Source organism: Mustela nivalis (assembly GCF_964662115.1).
Source record: "Mustela nivalis genome assembly, chromosome: 10".
Taxonomy (NCBI): Eukaryota; Metazoa; Chordata; class Mammalia; order Carnivora; family Mustelidae; genus Mustela; species Mustela nivalis.
Window position 1 is genome coordinate 45,609,833 of NC_139029.1, and position 17,345 is coordinate 45,627,177.

The 17,345-nt window shown below is 47.5% G+C and overlaps 1 protein-coding gene and 1 long non-coding RNA gene across 3 annotated transcripts in view; both read left to right on the forward strand.

The window, feature by feature from the left end:
* The window catches only part of LOC309842854 (uncharacterized protein), a 137,570-nt gene that overhangs the window by 23,860 nt on the left and 96,365 nt on the right, over positions 1 to 17,345 (forward strand). The window lies entirely within an intron of this gene.
* Positions 7,259 to 16,152, forward strand: LOC309842860. Its single transcript, XR_014299805.1, has 2 exons — positions 7,259 to 7,585; positions 15,591 to 16,152. It is a non-coding gene; the product is annotated as an uncharacterized lncRNA (long non-coding RNA).

Here is a 17,345-nt window from a genome sequence, read left to right on the forward strand (position 1 = left end):
TTCCATGACTATTCTATTTCCAAAGCACAATTCATTCCCTATTCTTAAAAAAAAAAAAAAAAAAAAAAAAGGAACTAATATTTGTTTAGCATCCACTCTGTGCCAGTCATGGTGCTGGGTGCCTTACAACAATGACCTTGCTTAATGCCCGCAAACCCTGCGGAGGAGGCACCATGAGCATCTCTGCTCAGCCCCTGAGACAAATGTAGGAAGGTGGCACCATTTGTTTGAGATCTTTCTGCTGCTGTGGAGCAGAGCCGGGGCTCCTGCCCAGTGCTGGCCAAACGGCAGGCCATTCAAGTCATTAGTAAGATATTTTATTCCGGACCCAGGATGCCGTGAATGGACTCTGCCCCTGCTCTTTTAGAAAAAGAAATGCTTTATCTCTTCATTCCTGAGTAACTGCAGTGTTTTGTCCCAGAGATAAAAATCTTCGCTTCAGGTCCCTTGAGTGTGATGTTAGGAGGGTAGTGCATGGCTGTTCTCACTTATTTGGCTTTTTTTTTTCTCTTGGTGTTTTTCCCAAGGCATCTGGCCTCCTTTGGAGACTTTTCTCTGCTGTAATGATAGTTCTTTGCTGCTGGGGTGCCACCAGCCATGACAGTGAAGGTTGGACCAGGGGTGTGGATGAGCCTATCACCAAGAAGGCCTGCTGTGCTCAGAGTCCAGAAGGACCTCTGAGATTGGACATGGACTCTAATAGTCTCCCAAAGACTCCGAGTCCCCACTTACAGTGTCACCGTAGCAAGGAGATGTCCTCAGCGCCGTTTGAGACCATCTGGCCTCTGAGACAAGCATTTGGGCCACTAGCCCTTTGGAGAGGTGGCAGTTTTGCATACCTGAATGTTCTTAGTTTTTGCATTGGGCAGGCAGATTGACCAAACCTTCCGGAAGTGGAGGGAATAATAAAGATGAAGGTCTTTGCCACTTTAGGGCCTGTTCTTTCCAAATCTCTTTTAAGGCTCATGAAAGCAGAGAGCAACGGGCAGAGAGACTGGGGGAGAATGAGCTCTTGGCATGGCTGTGGTGGAGGAAGCCCCAGACTATGGCTGTGTGACCTTGGGTATTCTCCACTTCGCCTCTGAGCCCCAGTGTTTTCTTGTAGTGTTTGGCAGTGGTACTGCGCTTTCTTCCTTTCTCCTGTCCCCAGATGGTGGCTGTGACGATTAAATGGGACTATGTTTATGACATTTGAGCAGGGTCCCAACACCGAGAAGGGACTGGGCAAAAGTCAGGAAGCTTGGGTTGTACTTTAGATTCTTCCCAGAACTCTGAATCTCCTTTCTCTGGGTCTCCCCTTCTGTAAAATGAGGGGATTCAAGTAGGTAATTTTTTCCTTTAGGGTCTCTTTTGACTCAACATGCTCTAATCCTATCTCTAAGTGGAGCACTAGAAGAAATTTTTAAGAGATGAATGGATTTTTTGGTATTTAGCTACTTAGCTGTTCAACAATTACTTACTAAGGGCTTACCATGTGTCAGGTGATGGAGGTAGCACTTGCCTCATGGACCTTCTAGTCTAGAACAGATTTTCAGGGCAGCCCCTCCTCTCAGAGAGTTGAAAAAGTGCCAGGGCTCCACGGGGAGCGCTGTTCACTAAAAGAGACACATTGAGCAAATAAATTAATGCAGACACTTTAAGGAAGCTCTTGGAGTGACCCTAGAGTTGGGGAACAGTTCCTAGGAGTCAGGAAAGTTTGTGGGAGCTCTGGCCAAGGGTGTGTATAATTGCAAAAGAGTTTGTTAATTGAGACATCTGAGAATGTGAGGATCTGCCCCTACCTGCCTGGTTCTCAAGGGGGTCATTTACTGGAACAAGGAACAATGACCGCTTCCCATGCCTTGTCTTTTCTCTAGAGGTAGAGCCAGGGAAGATGCTGGAACCCAAAGGGAGAAGAGAAGGGTGACCAGAGAAAAATGCCAGCCTTAATATGACACTTGGGCTAAGCCCAGAGGACCATGAATAGTTACAGAATCTCATCTGTATCCCATCAAGAGAGAAAAGGGCCCAGTTGGAGCACAAGGGCCACTTGAGAGTTGGTCTCAGGGTCATGGTCAGGAGGCTGCCTGGGGAGGTGGAAAGAACTTGGACTTTAGAGTTGGAGACTGACTTGGATTTGAAGGCATGGAACCTTGGGCAAAGGACTGAACCTCTCGGAAACAGCTTTTTAATCTGTTAAATACTTCACAGTGTTGACTTCTGGAAGATGTTATGAGGTATAATATGTCTTAGGCACCTGGGACTACCTATTGATTTGATGATTAGTGTTTATAATTATCACATCACATGTTAACAGGACCTGGGTCCTGTTTCTGTGCAATATTGAAAACCAGTGGTAGAAGCAACTTTGATGAGAAATCTTAGAAGCAGTTTGTATTATCTTCTTCTTCTTTTTTTTTTTTAAGACTTATCTATTTATTTGGGGAGAGCTCACCAGATCACACACAGGAGCGGTGGAGGGAGGAGGTGGAGGTGGGGGAGATGGAAAGGGAAAGAGAATCTCCATCAAACTCTGTGCTGAGCCTAGAGCCCAACACGGGACTCGATCTCAAGACCCTGTGGTCATGACCTGAGCTGAAACTAAGAGATGCTTAATTGACTGAGCCACACTGGTGCCCCTGTATTATCATTAATATAAGTGAAATGGTGACTGAACACTGAGTGAATTGGCAGGGATTTATCTCTAGCTTAACTCACCCCTTAACCAGCTATCTGACCTTAGATAGGCATTTTTGCCCTCTTTGAGACTTGGCTTTCTCCTCTGTTAAATGGGAATAATTTTCATGCTCAACCTTTTCTCATCCATCCATTCAACATTTACTGAGTGTATTTAATGAGCCACACCATGTTTGGTGCTGAGGACGCCAGAACAAAGCATCGTCCCTGTCCCTAAGTAGCTCACCATCTAGTGGGACAGGCCATTAAGCAAGCACTTACAATACAGTAGAGACAGGCCTAGCCCTGTCTGGATGGACAAGAAGGCTTCTTGGAGGAGGTGCCATCTAAAGCTGAGAGCTGAAGGATGAATCTTTTTTTTTTTTTTTAAAGATTTTATTTATTTATTTGACAGAGAGAGATCACAAGTAGGCAGAGAGGCAGGCAGAGAGAGGGAGAGAGAGAGAGAGAGAGAGAGGAAAGCAGGCTCTCTGCTGAGCAGAGAGCCCGATGTGGGACTCGATCCCAGGACCCTGAGATCATGACCTGAGCCGAAGGCAGTGGCTTAACCCACTGAGCCACCCAGGCACCCAAGGATGAATCTTTTTTAATCAAGGAAAAAATAGGAAAGGAAAGCGAGGAGCTAGGAAGAACATTCCAGGAAGCGGGAATTGCATGTGCGGAGGTTAGAAGATAAATGGGCACAGCAGATGCGATCACGTGGCTGGCTGAGCACGCCTTTCTGCAGCGTGGACTTTGTGTAAAGGCAGTGGGTGACCCCTGAGATATCTGAAGTGGGGGAGTTGGAGTAACATCACTGTATTTGCATTTTTAGAAGGAATACTCAGGGTTATAGGTACATATGTCAAGTTATATTATAGAGAGCAGTGGGGGCAAGTTGATTCTTACCTCCTCCTCTCCCTCCCCACAGGAAGTGAAATAACCCGCAGGAGCATGCCCGGTATGGTGTCTGGCACATAGTAGGTGTCCAGTTAGCATTTATCATTCCCCTTTTTAAAGTAGTCCTTGAAAGAGAAATCCCCTGGCATGGAGTGCCTTTTGGGGTAAAAGTGCTGTGGGCGGGGCTCTTTGTATTTCTGGCTGCTGTTCCGAGATAGCTGACAGGATTTAGGTCAAAGGAAGTTCCCCAGACAGTTCCGTTTCAGCCAGTCATCTGGGGTTTCAGGGCGGGCAGGTGGAGGTCAAATTATCTCCCCGAATTCCATGAGGAGCCCATTCGTCCCCCAGGGTCCTGGTCTTGAAAACTTACCAGGCATGGGCAATCCTGCTGATTTGTTCAAGCTAGCTTCCTCATCTGTAAAATGGGTATGAACTTACCTGTGCTGTAGGGCGTCGTCAGGCGATCAGAAGAAACATGTGAACCACAACGAAATAATACAATAGATTCTACTCACTGATGCCTACCTTAGGCCAGGCCTTGTTCTTATGAAGCCGGTATTATCACTAACCCTGTTTTACAGATGAAGAAATTGAAATTCAGAGAAATTATGCAAATCACCCAGCACAAAGTAAGTGGCTACAGCCAGAGCTCTAGAGTTTTAACCCCTACACCACGACAACCATGATGTGCTGTCCCTTGAAAACTACCAGCTGCTCCCTGAGCTCTTAGCATGATTCAGGTAATCCAGAAATGCATGCAGAAAGGTGGAAGAAGGAAGGAAAAGGGTAGTGTCTGCAATCTGAGAACGTCTCTTCTAATGCCTCCCACCTCTCCCTCCCAGCCAGTTTAGGGTTTTCTCCCAGAAGCACTCTGAGAAATGGTTCCCTGCCCCAGATGAAAGTGACCTGTTCCTTGCCTGATGCCTCACTAGTCTGGGACAGGGTGAAGGTAGGAACCGGGTCTGGGTCATGGTGGTATCTTCAGGGCCTAGTACAGTGCCTAGTACTAGAAAAATATCTGTGAGTCAGTTCCTTCTGTCACTTGACTGGCTTTTCTGCTCAAGCCTTCCTCTTGGCCAAGAGGTCTAAAGCAAAGGAACTAAGGCTTCAGGGGAAGTTCTTGGAGATATTGGGCATTTGCTGATGGAGGGCCACGAAGAGGAGAGTGAGCCAGCCTTAGGCCAAGCCCCAAACCAGCCTCCCACACTCCCCCTTGGCTGGATGGACCTAGAGGGCTAAGGCTGCCTTGGACATCCTGCCCACTTTCTCCATTGGATTTGACTCTGGAGGGCCATGCACAAGGCCAAGATGTCACACCAGGAACCCCAAGGGCTTGCTCAGTGGACCTGGGTGTGCAAGCCTCAGTACCTGCTGGGTGGCTTGAGCTGCACCCCGCCCCTCCGCCACCCCTCCCCCCGCCCCCCAGTCCCCCGTGGTTGGTCGACAAATCGCATGAGAACCAGAACAATCCTCAGGCACATTGAGCAACCAGCTTCCATTCCTCGCCCCCGGCAGGAGAGCTGGGCCAGGGAAAGTGAAGAAAGCTGTTCTGAGCCTCCGCAGGGTGGGCGTGGGCGGGGCCCTGTCGGGAAAGGGGCGGCTGGACCAGTTTCAATTGCTCCCGGACCGGATGCAGCGTGGTAACTCGGGCAGTAACTCGGGCGGGGACCGGAGAAATGCGCGCCCTGGGCGCACCTGTGTGTCTTCCAGCCAGGACATTAGCTCTGGCAATGAAACGACTAGGGGCTCTGGGTCAGCGGTCACCGGGAGTGCAACTTCCGGCTGCTAAATCAGGCGATCGGGTGGGGCAGCGGCGAATCAGCTGACAGGTACAACTGGAGGAGGCTTTGGACACCCAGTTTGCCTGGGAAAGAAAACCAGGGAAGGGGCGGCTCCCCGAAACAGCCGGGTGATCGTGCGGCTCTCCTGACGTCGCAGCCCCGCATTTTGTGCTTTACCCTGGGGCCTCCCCCGCAGCACGTTTGGGTGGGAAGAGCCTGGGACAGAGTTGTGCTTGAATCCCAGCTGTTCCCCCTACAGGCTTTTTGTGTTCTTAGGCAAGTGACCGCTTTTCTGAGCCAGTTTCCCCAGATGAAAAATAGGAGGACCTTCCTCAAAGCGTGGTGTGAGAGGTCGACAAAATACCACACGAACAGTGCCTAGCACGTCGTTGGTGCTCATAAAGCGGGGTGGGGGGGGGGATGGTGGGGGCCTTCCTCCCCTCCTTGGCTTAGGGTCTAGATCCTACTGCCTGTTCAACCCGAAGTCGTGCCACACAGGAGACCCGAGGACAGTGCGGTCTGGGAGGCAGGAGGCCTGGCTGGCAGTAACTCGCGAATCATTCGAGCCTCAGTAGGCCAAACTATCAAATGGGACGGGGCCTGTGGGCTGATTCCGAAGGCCGCCTGTGGGTCGTGTTTCTGTGATCGCTTTCAACGCATTCTTTCATTCGCGTGTTGATTTATTCAGATTCCTATCAGGAGAAGGCCTCCCCCGGCGCTGGTGCCAGCCCGCCAGCGTTTCGTCCATACATGGCCAGCCTCCACCGGCTGCTTTCCGTGTAAATAAAGCCACGGCCTTCCGCCTGCAGGTCGCCGCGGGTCCCGCGGGCAGAGTGGGCGGGCGGAGGAGGCGGCACCGGTGCCACCCGCAGCCCTGGAAGCCTGGGAGCCTGGGAGCCGGCGCGCCCAGCACTGGGGCTGGGCGGGTGGCTCGCGGGGCAGCCGGGAGGAGCCCACGAGGGCAGAAGTCCAGGCTTAGACCCTCAGAACCGGGACCCCTTAGCATCCCCATCCCTTGACCACCAGGCAAGCCCTTGACAAATAACCAAACCTGCCAGGAGTATTCTCCCCATTTTAAAGACGCGAGAATGAGGCTCAGGAGGTTTAATTGGCTTGATGAGGGTCCACAGGCAAAAAAATAATAATAATAATAATAATAATAATAATAAAATAAAATAAAATGGCAGAACAAGAAATTCTAACCGAACATATCTGGTTGCAAAACGTAGTCTTTCCCCACCCCACCTGTCATCAGTGAGCTCATAAAAGGTCTTAACGGTAAAGAAAAACAATAAAAAATAACCACAACGAATCAGATTAACAGTGGGAGTTGAAAGGGCCTTCCAGAGCTTCCTTGAAGATTTCAAACAGGGGGCCGGGAACCACAGGATAAACCAAAGATTATTTTTCCTGGGTGGCAATTTTACTCCTTTTCAAATTAAAAAGTATAGATTCGTAGTAAAACAAGTAATGGTGGAAAAGAATCTAAAACCCTAATATATCATTTTCGGTGAAAAGAGGGGACTTCAAAGAAATTCAGGCTGTTTCCAAACCCTTCACCTTTCGATCTTTGGGGCAGAAGCACTGTTGACACCATTTACACAGATGGGCAAACTGAGGCTGGAACCTAGCCGCAAGGGGAGCAGAAGCGGGGGGGGGGGGGGGGTAGGGGTGGGGGCGGGAGAACAGCGATTTCCGGACTCCCTGCCCTGGGGTGCTTTCTGCTGGAGGGGAGCCCTGTTTGCAAATAGGTTTCATCAGGACAATTACTGCTGCGCTTTGTCACTCAGCCAGCCAAGTGGGGGCTATTCTGCGTAATCCGCAGGCTACCGGAGAGCTGCTGGGGCTAAAAGCGAAAGGGACACACCGGCGACCCGCTGGGAGGGTGGGTGGACAGCCCAGCTCCGCCGACGGAGGCGGGGCCACCGCCCGGTCCAGCAGTGGGAACGCATGGGATGCTTCCTTCCTTGGAGGGGAGAGGGGACGTGCGCAGGACCCCAGCGCCAGGACAGTGCCCTGCGAAAGGCCCATTAGAACTATCCCCTGCTCAGGAGCCGCCGCCCGGACCTCTAGTCCCAGCAGGGGCGAGGAAGACATGCCAGCGCTTGCCCCAGGCACCTGGGACCAGAGGCCCTCTCCTTCTGTTGGGACGGACAGTGTGTCAGGTCTGGGCTGATATTTGCAAACCACCCGGCCTTGAGAAAATGACTTGAGCTCTCACTCTCAGTTTCTGCGTCAGTAAAATGGGGGTAAGCAACCCTTATGTCATGTAATTGCTATGAGAAGTAAATGCCTTCCTATCTGTGAAGGCCTAGAATATTAAAAACAAAACAAAACAAAACAAAAAACAATTAAATGGTATGTTTTCCCCTTAATGTTAGGCGGGCCTGGGTAGGAATTTAAGTTGGGCCAATTAGGAACTAGCTGACCTGGCAGGTGTACTTTCTTCAGTTACCCCACCTGGAAAAGGGAGCTTTATTACACTTTACATCACAGGGTAGGGGTGAGGACAGATGAGCTCCCCAGTATCTGGCAAGTGCACAAGTGTTTATGTGTGCAACTTTTATTGTTTGCCAGCAATGTCTTAAGCACTTTGCACTTATTAGCTTATTTAATGCTACAATTACAGTATGAGGGAGGTATCACTGTTCTCCTATTTCACAAGTAGGAAACCAAGGCACAGAGAGTTTGAGTTACTTACTGAAGGTCACACAGCTACTGAGTAGGGTTTGCATCCACAAAATCTGGCTCCACCCTCCATGTTCCTGACTCCTACTGGATGTACCACACATTATGCTAGACCATGGAGGTACATCCAGGAAGAACAACAAGCAGTCACTTCCTTAACAAAGGTCAGGGAGTCCTTTCTGAGATTACTAGCCTTCGTTAGGTATGCTTAAGCCCCAAACACATTTCATTATATTTTATGTATGTACACATGTATACATATGTACACATGTATACATACATATGTATGTATGTATCATGTGCTCCTGGTACACAGGAAGTACTCAACATTGTTTGTTTCCTTCTTCCTGTCTGTTTGGGGTTCTAGCTACAACTACTTCCATGAAATGTAGATGTTAGGTATTTTAGGTGATAGTCCTTGGTGTCCGTAGGTGCTTCCCACACCTGAGTTCCTCCTTATCTGCATTTAGTGATCTTCCAATTAAATAGACTGAAACAGCCACCCTTAAGGTTCAGACCTTTTAACAATAATTGCTTCTGCCTCTGAGAATTACTGTCTGCACTGTGGGGTTCCCAGAACTGAGGGTGAATTTACTGTATTTATCACTTAATCATTTCCCAGCTAGCTTATGACTACAACACCTTTGGTCAGAGCTGCAGAATTCTCCCTCTCCTCCCCTCCCTCTGTGGGGTCCCTGTGCTAGCTCTTGCTGTAAATGGCTCAAGCCATTAAATAGAGAATGTAGATCTTCCTACAAGGAGGCGAGTATAAGCTGTCGTTACATTAATCGCTTAAATGTTATGATCACTTCAAGCTTCGCTTTTGCATTTGAAGCCTTGAGTTAAAATGTGGAAAGTGGGGAGAGGGGGACATGATGGTTAGAAATAAGAGCGTGCAGTGGGTAGGTTTCCAGAGTAATAAAAAACAGCTTTAAGTTTTAGAAAGGTTTTAAGCCTGCTTTGATTCCAGGCAGCGTACCCTAAGTTCCCATCATTCATCCTGGAAGCATTCTAAAGGGTCAAAACCACCTTTAGACAAATTCAGGGAACTCGATTGATGACATAGTATTCAATCTTGATCTCCTTGTAAATGAGATGGCCTTCGGGGAGCATTCAGAGCATAGTAGGCACTCAAGGGGCCTCTGTTTAAATTGAAGACTGGGCTGCAGTTAAAGACTTTACCCTCAGCTGATGTGGGCACCTACTATGTGCCAGTTGCTTGGAATTCAGTGGTTTCAAATAAACCTCCCAATAAGCCTGTGGGGAAAAATATGCTGTGGAAGAAGTTGACACTTTACCAAGTTCGTTCACTTGCCTATCTCACCAGAGAATAAGGGGGAAGAGTCTGGGTTGGAATTTGGGTCTGACTCCAAGTTCAGTGTCTGAGTCATGGCACCACTCTGCTTTTTCCTGTGTGCCTAGTTGTCGGTCATCTTTGGACTGGAGGCTAGAGGCAGAGGGGTCTTTAAGATCAGCCCCGCCAGGGTTTCTCTGCCTCTTTTATAACCCAGATCACCCTCAATAAACAACATGCTCACATCCTTTTAATGATAATTTCAGATTCAAAATAATTTAAGTATAATGATTCAAAACAAATCAAAGCAAAAGGACAAAGTTTTCAGCATTTTGTTTTTAGGCAAAATTAGCTTCCTTGGAGCTTCTGGTTCTAGCTCCTCACCTCTGTCTCCAGTGCAGAGCTGCTGATCTGACCCCCACCCCCAGCTCATTTACTTCTGGGAACTTGAGCCCAGAGAGGAGTGACTCGCTCATGACACAGCCAGCACTTGAACTCAGGTCTGTCTGACTCCAAGTGCTGTGTCTTTTGTCTAAACACCCTGCTTACCACCTCTCATTTGGGTCTGTCATGGTCCACACTTCCAGTCAACTTTGTCCTTTATAGTTCCCAAATGTGTCATCCCTCCTGGATTTTGCTCAGACTGTTCCTCTGCCTGAAAGCCCTCACTCCCCATCCTCTCCCGTTTGGTGGGTGAGCTCCCATCATTAGGATTCAGCTGAAATGCAGCTCTCTCAGGGAAGTCTTTTGGACCCCTCCTATAACCAGACAAATGTAATTGACTCCTTTTCCCTGCCTGCCTATGTAGAAGTATCTCCTGGTATTATTAACACTTAAGTGTTGTTCGCAAGCCTCTCTCTCTGGCTCTGTCACTCTCTCTTACCATTTTTGGCCTCCTTGGGCATGCACCACCACTACTATCAAAATTATGGTGGTTGGGGTTGAACCACATCTTTATATTCTTTCAGCGGAGTGCCTGGCATACAGCAAGCATTTAGTAAATGTATATGAACTAAATATATACACATATACACACAGGTCACTGTCAGGTTATTTTACTGTAATAGTCTTAAGACTTCACCCATGGTATAAGCTCTTATGGACAACTGTCCCCTGTTGAAGCAATAGGGAGCCACTGCAGGTTCTTGAGGTAGAGAATAGAGACTTCCTCATGGGATTGAAGGTGTAGATGTCCCAGATTCCAGACCTTTCCTTTTGTAATCTAACCCTGACAAGGTTTTATTTTATAAACAAGAGGCTGGGGAGAAAAAAGTTTGTTTGTTTTTCATTAATTCTTTCTTTATTCCAAAAATGTTGGTTCCTGTCCCCCAAGTGCTAGTTGGACATCATAGATATAGCAGTGAGCCAGGTAGACAAAAGATCTCCTCTCAGGACATGTACATTGTCCTGGGGGAGAAAGACAATAAATAAGTAATTAATAAATATATCAGTTCAACTGGTAATAAATATTATGAAGAAGGACCAAGACCATAACAGTTGGGTGGAGTGGGGGATGGGCAGATGATTTTTTAGGTGGTGAGGTCAAGAAAGGCTCTTTGAAGAAGCAGCATTTCATAGAAGCCAGAATGTCATGAGGGAGGGAGCCAGGTAGAGATTTGTGGGAAGTTCATTCCAGGCAGAGCTGGCAGCAAGAGAAAATGCCCTGAGGCAGAAACAACTGGGTACATCCCTGAGGCAGAAACAGCTGGGTACATTGAGGAACCATGGCTGAAGTGACAGCAGGGACAGTGTCTGGGGGTAGGTCTTGGGTTGTTCTCAGTGACAGCTGCTGGGGTCAGGTGATAATTTGGTAGGTGAGATACGATGAGCCATGGCAGCTTGTTTTGAGTTCAGCTCTGCTGTGGGTGAGTGAACGAGTGAATGAATGGAACGTGGTTGATCAGCCAGGAAACTAGACTGCACACCTTGGTCATATTTTGATTGATAGCTTTTGGTTGGCAACCAATGGAGGTCTATGGAGCGAAATATAAGAATAATTTGATTTTTAAAATGAGTTTCAGTGATCAAAAAACAACGAAGAATGATTTTCAGTGTCAAATAGATGACATTTTAGTGTTTATTCTTTATAAAGGAATCTGTCTAATCCATCCCACAGTTGTTTTAACTGAAATCTAAGTTACTTTCACTGGAAGTTTGAGGATGACACTGAGATGCCACCTGCAGGGGGAGGGAGGTTCAGCTTACTCTCCTGGGGGGCGGGGGGTCTCTGGAGTGTGGGATACATCCCAGAGTCATCTCCACCCAAGGCCAGGGAGCTGTGGCACCTGGTGGTTTCCCCAGGAGTAGCTGCTGGCACTGGTCAGTGGAGGCGCACAGAGGTGGGGGCACACCCCCCCCCCCCCCTGGGAAACAATTCAAAAGAATCCCAAGGGAATGTGGTTGGAACAGTGACATTATCTGATACAATAAGGCAGAATAAAAGAGGGTGATCTGGAAGCTCTTTTGTCTCAGGGCTGCCTCACACGTGCAACATTCCGACTATAGGGATTATGGGATCCAGGACAGTTAAGGGAGAACCAGGGGCCCAAGCTGCCCAGGCAGTCTGCGGTCTTGGGCATTGCTTTTACTCAGTCTGGAGGGGCAGATAAATACACACTTTACTCCAAAAGAGCAGGGAAACAACATCAAGGCAGATTCCATCTTCATTTTCAACCCTGCGGAGCACCAGGTGACCTTCAGCATGTTAATTAATTAACCTCTCTGAGCCTTGATTTTTCTCTTTTAGTACACTTACTCAGCTTAGACACTTACCACCACATTGCCCTGTCTTTGGGGGTCCCTGACTGCCTACGATGTCTCTGAAAGCACAAACATGCTAACTTTTGTTTTTCAGGAACCAAATGAATTCTGGCCCAAGATAGTGCATAACTGGTATTCTTGCTTTGTAAATTATTCAGCCTTTACTTTCCTTGTTTTATTTCTTATAATTATAGTATCTTGGTCAAGAAACCTTGAAATGTGTTTGTAGAGGAGCAATTTTATACCTTTCTTTAGAACCCAAGGAGAACTTTTTAAAAGGGCAGTTCTGAGAGAATTGCTTTTTAAAAAAATTTTAAATTTTTTTTTTTTTAAGAGACAGAGCACAAGTCAGTGCATGGGGGAGTGGGGGGTGATTAGGGGAGGAGGAAGGAGAGGGAGTGGGGAGGGGAGGGAGGAGCAGAGGAAAAAAAAGAGAGAGAATCTTTTAAGTATGCTCCAGGCCCAGCGTGGAGCCCTGTGTCGGGCTTTATCTCACAACCCTGAGATCATGACCTGAGCCTAAACCAAGAGTCAGATGCTCAACCAACGGAGCCACTCAGGCTCCCCAAGAATTGCCTTTTACTGTCAAAACTAGGAGGTAGCACCAGTGGGGGATCTAAGAGCTTCTAGAGGGAGGGGTAACCTGGATATCCAATATGCTAGTGGGGCTTCTTAGAGACAGACTCACTCCCAAGCGACGGGAACCCTGCGGGAACCCTGCTTAAGTTTGGTGCACAAGGAGTAAATAAACGGTCTGTTCCACGTGGGCTGATAGGAAAGGTAGGCTTCTCTAAGGACCTGTGCTCTGGCTCCAGTTGCAGCTCTTGGGTATGTCCCTCAGCCTCTCTGAATTTTTTTTTTTTAAAGATTTTATTTATTTATTTGACAGTAGATGGAGAGGCAGGCAGAGAGAGAGAGAGAGGGAAGCAGGCTCCTTGCTGAGCAGAGAGCCCGATGCGGGTCTCGATCCCAGGACCCTGAGATCATGACCTGAGCCGAAGGCAGCGGCTTAACCCACTGAGCCACCCAGGCGCCCCAGCCTCTCTGAATTCTACTTCTTCTTCTGTTAACTGCAGAGCCTCAGACTTGCCTGACCTACCTCCTTGGGGTGTTTCAAGTATCACATGTAATGCAAAAGCACCTGTTTGTGAATAAATGCACGGAACAAATGTGATGAAGTCCCTCTGCACTCTTTTGGCAACGAACTAATATGAGCTCCAGAAAATTCTGGGTGGCTCAGTCGGTTAGGCATCTGCCTTCCGCTCAGGTCATGATCCGAGGATCCTGAGATATAGTCCCACTTCGGTCTCCCCGCCTGGTGGGGAGTTTACTTCTCCCTCTGCCCCCCACTCATGCTCACTCTCATTCTGTCTCTCTTTTTTTTTTTTAACATGTTTTTTTTTTAAGATTTTATTTATTTATTTGACAGAGAGAGATCACAAGTAGGCAGAGAGGCAGGCAGAGAGAGAGAGGAGGAAGCAGGCTCCCTGCTGAGCAGAGAGCCCGATGCGGGACTCGATCCCAGGACCCTGAGATCATGACCTGAGCCAAAGGCAGCGGCTTAACCCACTGAGCCACCCAGGCGCCCTCTCATTCTGTCTCTTGCTCTCAAAAACAAATAAATAAAATCTTTAAAAAAAGAAAGAAAATCATACAGCTTTATTAAAGTCTCTATTTTTTTCAATTGTGAAATGGAGGTAATACCCAATTGCCAAATCCATGGGGATTCAATGAGACTCTGCGTGGGAAAGCATCTTATAAATGGTAGAGTCCCCAGAGAAAGCTAACGAACTATTATTTCCTCTTCCTTAATCCTTTCTGTCGTTACTACATTGCCTCCTCCCTGAGAAGACCTTGATTGTGGCTCCTCCTCACTCCTTTCCCATCAGGGTGCTGCTGTGCCCTTCTCAGTCAGAGAGCCTTCTGCTTCAGTCTGGGCCCTGCTGGCTACTAGCTGGTGTGTGACCCTGAATTAGTCACTTAACCCCTCTGAGAATCCTCAAAGAACTCAGGACAATGAGACCCACCTCACAGGTATTTGCGCTAAGACTCCAGCGGGAGAACAAGGGTGTGCTTCCAGGAGAGCGTCTGGTAGAAGTCCAATCGGTGGCTAATTACTTCTCTGGCCAACCCTCTTCCTCCTCTTGGATCTTGAGATTTAAATCAACAAAGAGGTGGCCGCAGTGAGGGGTTGGTCTGGCTTATTCCTAAAGCTATTTGTCACATGCTAAGCTGAATCATGAGTTGCACAAGTTCCTTTCTCCGTTAAGCTATGAAGTCCCCAAGAAGAGGTTGTGTGGCTGGGAGTTCTAGCCCCTGGTGTGGGGTGCGTATGCTCTTCTAGGCACTGGCGAGAGAGCAGGGATGTCGGGCCGCACAGATCTGGTCCGGATTTCTCTCTCCTACTTCCCTATGGTAGAACCCTCGACAAATCACTTAACCGCTTTGAGCCTCAGTTTCTTCATCTACAAACAACCAAAGATAGGTGCATATATTTTGGGATCAGTGGGAAGATTGGGTAAAATAGGTGTAAAGTGATACCTGGCCCACAGCATAACGTACTGGGTAACTGGTGACTGACGAGAGGCTCTGCCCCACATTGCTTTCCATCACTGACAGCAGGCTCTCTCCCTGGACAGCAGGAACTGGAAAGTTTTCCCATGAGTGATAGACCAAGGGAGATGTGCCCTTTGCCGCATACTTTTTGCCCCAGAGAGGAAGAACATTTTGTCTTTGACATAGTTCAGAATTGCCTGCACATGGTGACAATTAAAACAGTGGGCTTATTGGGGCGCCTGGGTGGCTCAGTGCATTAAGCCTCTGCTTTCGGCTCAGGTTATGATCTCTGGGTTCTGGGACTGAGCCCCGCATTGGGCTCTCTGCTCAGCAGGGAGCCTGCTTCTCTCTCTCTCTGCCTACTGGTGATCTCTCTGTCAATTAAATAATTTAAAAAAATCTTAAAAAAAACCAAACCAGTGGACTTCTTAAAAATAATTTTTAAATTATTTACTTGTTAAAGTTTGCTACAAATATTGTACCCCTTATCATCTGCACCCAGGGCGGACTGTTCCTACCTTCTGCATCTGGTCCATCACTGGCTCACAAAATTAACGAAAGATGGGGTAAGAGTGGTTAGCGGGGAAGATGTGCTATACTTTCAGGGCAGTGGCATGACTGCCGGCAGAGGTGGCTCCATGGGTCTGTATCAGCACTGAAGTCAAGGCCATCCACTCACCCACCCACTGACCCTGGTGTAGGGACAAGAATCTGGGGGATGTTGCCAGGGAAGGCTGATGGAGGAGGAATCTTTAGGCTGGCCTCATCTAAAGGGAAGAGGGGGAAGGACTGTCAGTGTAAGTGACGGTGACTGCCAAAGCATAGACTTTTCACACTGCATGCAGTATTCTGGGAACTTCAAGTAGGAGGGTTTGGTTGGGGCAGAACCAACAGGACATATTACTTATATTTAAAAATCTCCCGGGGAATGACTTCGAAGTCCCATTTTCTTGTAGGCGCTGAAGAAGATTCCAGCCTCTTGCTCTATTGTTCTCGGAGTGCAACGCTTGGTGGAACCCTTTCTTGGCCTGCAGCCATTAGGATATTTCTCAGGGAAAGCCCTTGGACCAAGAAGTCTGTTTTTTCTTTTCTTTGGAAACTATGGTGCTCTTTGTGAAAACAAAGGAATTTGGATTCTGTTCAGGAAAAATGTAACCTACAAACAAATAGCCTTGGAAAATCTGGGCCTCACCCTCAGTGCCTGGGTCAGGCACAGGGAGAGCCCCACCCTCTGCTGCTTTCTAGCTGGAAACCACCTCCTTTTCCTCTTCTGTATGTTGTCTCTGGCTGCCCAAAGGGCAATGCCTCCTCTCCTTGCCTCTCCCTTCCCTCTGCTCTGGGCCCAGGTCTTTGCAAGTGCTCCTGCCCTGTCTGGAATGTTCCTCCCTTCCCTGTCTGCAAGTCCTCAATTGTTCTTGAAGACTCCACTCCAACCAACATCTCCCCCTCAGTTCCCAGTTCCCCAGATGGCTAGTTGCTCCTCTACTCTACTGTGTTGCTCTGGATAATATAAAATTTAAATATTCTGCCCCCCCTGATTTTTCTTTTTTTTTCAGATAACAACCCCGGATCTTATTTTTAAAAATCATAGTAAAAATAATGGTTGCCGACTTAAACTCTTGTTACACACTGGGCAATATGGTACATAATGTTACTCACCCCAGATGCAATGTGCTTAGAACAGAAACAGAAACAGAGACATGAGTTCTCAATAAATGTGACTTATTATCAATTTTATTATTTATCCTCATTTTCTTGGCACTTGTGGCAAATATAATTTGTCATGCACATTATAATAATCAGGTTACTTTTCTGTGAGCTCTTTAGGGGTAGGGACTCCGTCTTCATGTGTATCTCCAAGCATGTGGGCACACTAAGGATGTGTGGTGAGTGAATATCTAGCCTTTGAAACTGATGAATGAGTGCAGAGATTTCTATCATGAGTACCCAAATCAGTTTAGAGTCACTGTAGCCTAAAAAAAAATTAGGATGGGGAGTCAGAAACTTGGGATTAATTCTGTTCCAACTATCTACTAGATTTTTTTTGACCTTGGGTAAATTAGAATGTCTTTTGAACCCTAAGCACCTATTTTGCAAAATGGGGATAATAGTCCCTAATTTGCTTTCTTCACAGATCTGCCTTGAGCATCAAGAGAGCTCACACACAGGAGAGTTTTGTGAATTGTAAAGTATTTTACACATGTGACACATTATTGTTAGAATAATTTTGGACTCCATTGCCTTCACCGCCATACTTAGAAGAAAAACAAGACAATTAAAAAAAGACAAGGATAATAAGTAAACTCAAAAATCAACAAAATAGTAGAATTCATAAATATATTCATGAGCTTTTTTGTTTGTTTGTTTGTTTTGTTTTGTTTTGTTTTTTGGTGGGGGAAAGTAAAATAGGCAGATCTATAGAGAAACCTACTTAAGAAAAAATAAAGGGGGAGGGGGGCCTGGGTGGCTCAGTGGGTTAAAGCCTCTGCCTTCAGCTCAGTTCATGGCCGCTCGGCATGGAGCCTGCTGCCTCCTCTCTCTGCCTGCTTCTCTGCCTGCTTGTGATCTCCGTCTGTCAAATAAATAAATAAAAATCTTTTTAAAAAAAGGCGGGAGGGCGGGCGCCTGGGTGGCTCAGTGGGTTAAGCCGCTGCCTTCGGCTCAGGTCATGATCTCTGGGTCCTCGGATTGAGTCCCACATCGGGCTCTCT